This window comes from Furipterus horrens, unplaced genomic scaffold (assembly GCF_987537825.1).
Source record: "Furipterus horrens unplaced genomic scaffold, mFurHor1.1.pri manual_scaffold_2, whole genome shotgun sequence".
Taxonomy (NCBI): Eukaryota; Metazoa; Chordata; class Mammalia; order Chiroptera; family Furipteridae; genus Furipterus; species Furipterus horrens.
This window is the reverse complement of record NW_028327172.1, coordinates 144,009,620-144,016,516: the sequence shown is the minus strand read 5'-3', so window position 1 is coordinate 144,016,516 and position 6,897 is coordinate 144,009,620.

Here is a 6,897-nt window from a genome sequence, read left to right as displayed (position 1 = left end):
CGCATGGCTGGTGTATAAGGAGGTATCTTCTGAAAAGTGATGAAGGATAAGGATACAGGCAAGGCCCACCCAGATGATAAAATAGAAGAGGATAGAAAACAAATGTATGATGGTCATTCAGGTAGGGGCACACTGTGATAGAGTGGGGACCTGTCAGGAGGAGAGGGTCAGACAATGCACATATATTGCCATATTGAAGTTTACATTTAATTCCAGGTGTCATTTAATAGTAGTTTTTCTTAAAAAAGATTTCAAGTAATAGAGGTTTAAGAATAAATAAGACTTTGGCTCTGATCACACACCAAATCTGATTAGATTATTTGGATTTATAATTATAGACTGAAATTTACACTTGTTTCATTTGTATCATAAAAGTTAATAGTACAGTTTGTGATTTTTAAGGTTTAAAAATGTGTACATTTTTTTCTGTTCAAGATTTCATATTTCTGATTTTTTACTCCTTTATCAAGGCACTTAAATCATTTTGGCAGCTTCATAATGCCCTCCCACCTCTGAGGGCAAGTAGCCCTGAGCTACAATTGCAAGACCCTTAGAGAAATTCTCAGCCTTTGTAGCAGAACAAGAATCTCTGACATCACCTACCAACTGATTGATTGTTAGCAGCTGCTAGGACACTGCCCAGGATTCAGAATCGGCGGAAAAGAATGCCAAGATCATTAGTGATATCTGCATGGGCATTAGACAGCCAGTGCTGGCATATGATTCCAAATACTGCTCTGCCTGATGCTGAGAATATACTCTGACAATACGAACTGGTTTTAGTGGCAAGATATTCAACAACTCTTCTTCGCCTTCTCCCCAAAGCCTTTGAACCTTAGAAATTTTCTGAACCAATGCTCTGGTAATCACATTGATTCTTAAACACTTTGAACCATCAGAGGTACAGTGACTAAACTTTGGCATACACAAGCACTCATGGCCATGAGCTCTTAGACTTCCTTTTCCTTGGTTCAATCTAGCTGCACTTATGTCCACCCAGCATCCACCTGACATAATTAGCTCTCATGCTCCTTCCTCCATATGACATCAGGTAGGTAGGTTGTTTTCAAACGCTTAGTGATATGATAATTTGACACCAAAATTATGAGTTTTTACTTAGATGAAAAAAAATAAAGTCTAAACAGGAAGAAGTGGGGCTGACAGATGAGAGAACAAACAGTTTTTATTGAAAAAGAAGGAGACAGGGTTATCTGAGTGGGAGCTACAAAGTTCTAACTGGGAATTTTTGCCTGACTGAGCTCCGACTTGTTTCTTTTAATTCCTTGCTGAAGTTAATTGGAAATCAAACTGCAAGTCAGGGAGCAGTAGAATAAGGCTAGCTACTCTAACCAATGATAACATATCCAGAAATCTCAGCAGCTCACCCTGTGGTTAAAGATAGATTGGTGTGCAGCTCACTCCAATGATTGGGCCTCTTCTATCCTATGGCTGTGCCATGTTTCACGTATGACTTCCAGGATCAGCCTGCCTGTCTGTATCAAGGTAGCAGAGCAGAAGAGACACAGATTTGCATGTGGGAGGTTTTCCTGGGCCACGTGGCAATGGAATTCATGGATGTTCCACTGGCAAAAACATTCATAGATCCAAAGCAGATTGTAAGGGATCCTGGTGCCCAAGAGGAAGAGGAAACAGGGTGATGAAGAATGTTCTCATGTCTCATAGGAAATAGACATACCACAAATTTCCTTTTACTATAAGGTAAAAATGGACCGGTACCTATTTATAAAAGGGCTCTCATGTTTGTTTATTTTTTTAATTATAAAAATCAAGAAAATTTGAAGGGGTCATGACCAGTGTGGCTTAGTTGGTTGGGCATCATCCCACAAAGTGAAAGGTCTCTGGTTCGATTCCAGTCAGGGCACATGCCTCAGCTGTGTGTTTGGTCCCCAGCTGGGGTGCGTATGAGAGGCAACCAATTGATCTTTATCTCTCACGTTGAATGTTTCTCTCCATCTCTTTCTCGTTTTATTTCCTCTCTCTAAAAATAAATATATAAAATCTTTTTTTTTTTTTAAGGAAAATATGAAGGGAAAAAAGCTCATAATTCTACTCTATATTTGTAGTCACATAACTTTTTACTTATATCATTCTATGTACAGCAATTGTAATTATCATTTAAAATAGCTATCACATTTCATGGAGCTGACATTATTTACATAATTTGTTTTTTTGGATATTAATTTGATTCTAGGCTTCCTTCTCCCAGTTTTAAAAAAAATATTTACTGATTGTAGAGAGAGCAGGGTGGGGAGTGAGAGAGAGAGAAAGAGAAGGAGGGAGAGAGAAGGAGAGACATTTGTTGTTTCCACTTAATTATGCATTCATTGATTCTTGTGTGTGAACTGGCCGGGGATCAAACCTGCAACTTTGGCATTTGGGGACCATACTCTAACCAACTGAGCTACTTGGCCAGGGCTCCCCCCACTTCTTTAAAAATAATTTTTTTTCATTTTCTGTTGACATTCAACATTCTATTACTTTTAGGTGTACATAATAGGGGCTAGCATTTATATAGCATACAAAGTGTTCCCCTTGATGAGTCTAGTACCTACCTGCCACCTGGCACCATACATAGTTATTGCAATATTATTGACCACAGTCCCTAAGCCATGCTTTACATCCTTGTGACCACCCCCACTTCTATAAATTAGGATGCAGGGAGCAACTTCTGCAGATAATTTTCTATCTGTTGAATTGTTATTTATAGTTGTACAGTTGTATTATTGTATAAAAATTCTGAAGTGAACACATTTTAGCAGATAGTTTTTTCTTCTACTGAGTTATTTCTTTTGAATAAACATCAACAAATTGTATTACCAGGTTCAATAGTACAAATATTTTAATAATTCTAGCTACATTTTTTCATCATGTTGCTTTTCCAGAAGTTTATACCAATTTTTAGTGCTGTTAACTTTACCCCCTTCCCCCCCAGCCTCACCAGCATTTATAAAACATTTTGAAACTAATTTAGTAGGTGTGAAATAATACTTCAGAGTTGTCTTAATATTGATTACTAAGATACAAATTTTTATTGTTTGACTCTATGGAATTCTTGATGTTTTCTTTATAAATTTAAAAGAGTTGTTTACCTAGTAGAGATTTTGTCTTTTGTTTATTGGTTGCACTGCAATTTCTTTTCCTCTCTATTGTCTCTAATAATTGTGGGTTTCCCATACGCTCTTCCCAGTGGACACAAGTCCTTTGTTGCACATAAGCTATTTATAATTTCCTTTTTAATGTTTTTCTCAGTTATTTGAAAACGTAGAAATCCATATAGTATCTATTTGGGGATTTGTGTTTTATTTCATTGATCTACGTGTTTATCTTTGTATTAATTCTGCACAGTAGAGAGTTGAAACATATTACAAAGATGGAGGACTATGTATATAGATGAAAGGAGAAATCAACCCCTTAATTCTCTGCATAGGACTTTTTTTTCTTAGCTTGATTTAAATGTCTCAAATAACAGATAATTGTGTATGTGTGGGGGGATGTCTGTGGGGGTGTCTGTGTGTCCATGGCAGGAAGAGGGAGGGGTGAGGAAGGACAAAGGGAAGTGGTGAGAAATTGTGGGGGGATTGGGATAGAACCAGTGAGCTGATATATTGTTTGGGGTTTATGCAATAATTATTCTGTATTGTACTATAATTATTTCTCTGTTGACTTCATGGATTCCAAGTGCTTCTGAATCATCAGACTTGATAGAGCATAACTTTGTATTTGATTATTAATATCTGATTTAAACAAGGTTTCAAAATGAATCACTTATGGTCATAAATTATATTCAGGTTCTCCTGTTTTCCCTAAAACTAATCAAGCAAACAACCTAGAGAGGCATTAATATTAAGGACATGCAAAAATGCTATCAGGAAGACAGCAGTGTGGTGTTTAGTAAAATAATTTTGTTTTTCAGGAAGACATGGGATAAATGACATTTTGAATAAACAGTGTCATAATTGTGTGCAGAATTCATATTTTCTTATGCTAAAAGACAAGAAAAAGAATTACCTCAAGTGCAAAGAAATTTATAGTTCAGTTATGAGAATGCATTGTAAAGTAGAATTATAGTTGCCTGAGGCATATTTGAATTTATAATAAAGGGAATTCAGAAGGAAAATAGTGTAGATGTGATCTACCCATTGTGATTATTCTTAAGACTCTTCAGATCTCTTGATAATATAAAACTTGGTTGCAGCAGAATTATTGAAAGTATGTGGAATATGGACAGGATCTAGTGCAGTCCAGGGGAAAGAGTTCTTTTGTGTGGTGAATATATAGAGGCATGATACAAGCAAACCTTCATCTACTTATTCTAGGTCATGGTCTGGTCATATGCCCTGCCAAAGCTTTTCTGGGAAGCTGTAAGGAGAAAAGGATTTGTTGGCCTGGCTTCTGACTTGACTTCATTCCTCTCTGTGTGGGATAACGTTACATTTCCTTAATTGCAGGGGTAGCTTGTAGGGTTGGCAGTTGTTTGAATTGAGAAGTGGATTTTAATGAACTACAATTTCTTTTGCTCAGCTGGAACTGAAGTAGTCACAGACTAAATTAACAGCCATAGTCAAAAGCTAAGATGACAGCTGTGCCACAGAGGTAAGGTAAGGGTTTATTTTGTGCCACTATGTTAGGATCATGCTCTTAAAATACTGGCTGTTGCAACTTCACACTTTTTAGTTTGCTATTTTTTTTAAGGAACTAAAACCCTCCTGCAAGGAATTTTGGAAACCTCAGACATTAGGGTAGGGAAAGTAACCTGGTTGAAAGACATTCATTATTCACCAGTCAGTAATTTATATTCACCTTGTGTTTTAGAGCACATAGGCTTAGTCTTTTTCTCATCATGACCAAATGCAGTAGGTCATTGACATTATTCCTGCTGAACATCTAAGGACATAAATGCAGATAAATGTTAAGTCATATGGACCAGCAGAATAAAAACTGGAATTATATTTGCTAACCTTTTTGTTACTAAGGTATAGTATACCTATTATTGTAGGGGTACAGCCTAGTATTTGGCATTTTTATTCCTTATGATGTTATAATCACAATAAGCCTAGTAACCATCTGTTACCATACAGTCATTATGATATTATTGACTACTTTCCCTATGCTGTACATTATATACCTAACTTTTAACTTAAGATGCAGTAAAGCTTCTACCACAACTATGTAATTCACAAACATTTCTTTAGGAATTTTGAAAGCGCTTTTTATGAGACATTATACAAATTAAGACTGTTAGTATTAACTTTGTTGTTTGACCATTCTTAGTTTACAGCTTCTCGGGGAAATGAATTTGCCCAGTACTTTTTCACAAAATTGTTAATGATGTGTCTTAAATGCATTTCTACTATACATCACTTTGATAAATGGATTTAGATTAATATATGGCTTAGTCTCATTAAAGCCTTGTAGCAATTTTACAACAGAAAATGGACAGGCTGTGACTTAAGATTAAAATACATCACCTTTTCTAAGACTTAGATGAAACATAATGAAACAAAAATTGAGTGAGAAAAATCACATCACAAAAAATACTCTTCTTTTGTAGTGACAATTTGCATCTTATTTCCAATGATAACATATAAAGATATATTAATTCTAAATACCTCTTGCCCCTAGAGGGACTAAGTCACCCCAGTTTGCCTAGGACTTTGAACGTTTTGGCACTAAAAATCCCTCTTCTTTGGAAACCCCTTAGCCCCAGGCAAACTAGAATGGTTGGTCATACTACTTGCATATGAAAAGATTGTATGTTGTGTAGGGTTCAGGGGTGGCTTGCTTCAGGGTTCAAATAATGTCATTTGGATCACACCTCTCAGATCTGCCTTAGGCTGTGTTCTCAGGCTTTACAAAGTGGCCACTGATAGTTTCAGGTTCCTCATTTTTAGTCAAAAGAAGTCAAGCTTCAAACTTTATATCCTCACTCCATAAAAAACAGTGGGAGCGGATAAGGTGTCTCTCTTTTAGAGACAGGAATCACTCAATTTGATGGGCTCATGTGTCCACTCTTGAGCCAATTAACATGGATGAGTGGATGGAATATATCGCGGGTATTATGTTCTAGCCTCCCCCCCTGCGATAGGTAAAAATCCGGCAAGTAGGAACCTTTCATTTATTCTACACTTTAAACCTACATAACTTTAACAACATACATATACATACTGCAAAATCCCACGATATAGCAAAAAGTCTGCGATAAATAATTAAATATAATATTTTTAAAAATCCTGTGATACAGTGAGGCTGAGACAACTGAACCGCAATATAGAGAGGGACTACTGTAATCTATCTGGTTCTGCCAGTCGGTGTCCATTCCTGAACTTGCAGATGAAGTTTAAATTGCCCAAACTATGTGGTTGATTAAACAATTTCCTAAAACCAACTTTTATGTTCTCAAAGAGAAAGTAGATAATGTTAGCTATCACATAGCAATATTCTAATCTTTTATCTTGCTAACAAAGTAACAAGTGTAGACAACTTTTGTTTCTGGGTAGGCTGTAGCAAGTAGCACCAGTTCATGGCTCTGGCCATTAACAATTAGGGAGATGAATTACAAAAGTAATATTTTTAAAGACTTTGGAAAGCTGTTCAAACAAACAGGACTAGATCAGTGGTTCTTAAACTTTAACATGTATCAGAATCACCTGGAAGTCTTGTCAAAACAGACTGCTGGCTTCCACTCCACAGTTTTTGATGTAGTTGGCATGAGTTGGGTCCAAGGAACTTTCATTTCTAACCAGTTCCCAGATGCTACTGTAGCTGCTGATCTGGGTATCACACTAGACTAGAGGAAATAAAATTTTAGAGAGGAAGATTCCTCCCTAATAAGCAGAGATTGCTGGTCTGTCATTCTGAAGGACATTTGCTGAGTCT